Source organism: Arachis hypogaea, chromosome 15 (genome assembly GCF_003086295.3).
Source record: "Arachis hypogaea cultivar Tifrunner chromosome 15, arahy.Tifrunner.gnm2.J5K5, whole genome shotgun sequence".
NCBI lineage: Eukaryota > Viridiplantae > Streptophyta > Magnoliopsida > Fabales > Fabaceae > Arachis > Arachis hypogaea.
Window position 1 is genome coordinate 57,921,238 of NC_092050.1, and position 1,604 is coordinate 57,922,841.

Consider the following 1,604-nt stretch of genomic DNA (forward strand, 5'->3'; position numbering starts at 1 on the left):
CATCATTAAGAAAAGGATGGAGCAAATAAGAGATCATGGACCTCAACAAGAGCATGAGGAAATTCCTCACCATGAAATCTCTGAGATGCCTCAAGGGATGCACTTCCCTCCACAAAACTATTGGGAGCAAATCAATACCTCCCTAGGAGAATTAAGTTCCAACATGGGACAACTAAGGATGGAACACCAAGAGCACTCCATCATTCTCCATGAGATTAAAGAAGATCAAAGAGCTATGAGGGAGGAGCAACAAAGACAAGGAAGAGACAAAGAGGAGCTCAAGAGCACCATTGGTTCTTCAAGAAGAGGAAGACGCCACCCTCACTAAGGTGGACTCGTTCCTTAATCTCCTTGTTCTTATTTTCCTGTTTTTCAGTTTTTGAGCCTTATGTTTTATTTAAATTTGTGTCTTTACTATATGATCATTAGTGTTTAAGTGTCTATGTCTTAAAGCTATGAATGTCCTATGAATCCATCACCTCTCTTAAATGAAAAATGCTTTTAATCACAAAAGAACAAGAAGTACATGATTTCGAATTCATCCTTGAAATTAGTCTAATTATTTTGATGTGGTGACAATATTTTTTGTTTTCGGTTGTGGACTCCTTGCCCTTGAGTGTTGGGTAGAGTTCGCTAAATCAGATATAACTTCCCACGCTTTTGCAGCGGTCTTGTTTTTGGTCAATGATCCTCCACTCGCGGCATCTAAGAGAAGCTTGTCTTGGTGGTGCATTCCTTGACAGAAATAACTAATAAGAACCAACTCATCAATCCGGTGGTGAGGGCAAGCCTCCAGCAACTTCCTAAATCTCTCCCAGTATTCATACAAAGTCTCCCCATCTTGTTACACAATGCAAGAGATCTCTCTTCGCAAATTGTCTGTTTTCTCAAGAGGGTTGAACTTTTCCAAAAATTCTTTACGCAACAAGTCCCAATTGGATCTAACTTCACCCGTTTGAGTATAAAACCACTCCTTCGCTTTTCCATCCAAAGAGAAAGGGAAAGCAAAGACCAACACTGCGGCTTCATCCGCCCCATGTCTTCTCACGGTTGCACATGCAACTTGGAAATCCTTTAGATGCTTCAGAGGATCTTCCCCAGGTAGTCCATTGTATTTGTGGAGCAAGTTTATCCTGCCGGACTTGAGCTCAAAATTTGGATCTAAAGCCGGATACAAAATTTGAAGCGGTTACAAGTCAAGATCAGGAGCTTCGGCCTCCTTCAAAGTGATTCTTCGAGGTGGGTCCGCCATGACGGTGTCACCTGAGTCACTCAAAGAGAATTCAGTACTCCCCGCAGATGAATATAGAGTCTCTTCGTTGATTGGGGAATGATGGTCACGAGTGGTTAGTGATAGTGAATTGGAGTGCTCCTCAAGGGAACCCGATTCACTATTCACAAAAGCTAGCCGGCGCCGAGCTTGCCTTATACGAGTTAAAGTTCTTTCAATTTCCGGATCAAAAGTGGCCAAGCTCGGGTCTAGAAGCGACTGTGTCATTCAACTGAGGAGGCAATAAAACCATGCAATTATGAAAGGCAAAACAAAAATAGGCAAGTAAACAAGAGCCAATTTAACAATCAACGACTACTAAGACTAACTAAAG

The 1,604-nt window shown here is 42.0% G+C and overlaps 1 non-coding gene across 1 annotated transcript; it reads left to right on the plus strand.

Moving 5' to 3' along the window:
- The first annotated feature begins 770 nt into the window (after positions 1-770).
- LOC112752156 (small nucleolar RNA R71) lies at positions 771-877 on the plus strand. The gene has a single exon (XR_003176603.1). It is a non-coding gene; the product is annotated as a small nucleolar RNA R71 (small nucleolar RNA).
- The last annotated feature ends 727 nt before the right edge of the window (positions 878-1,604 follow it).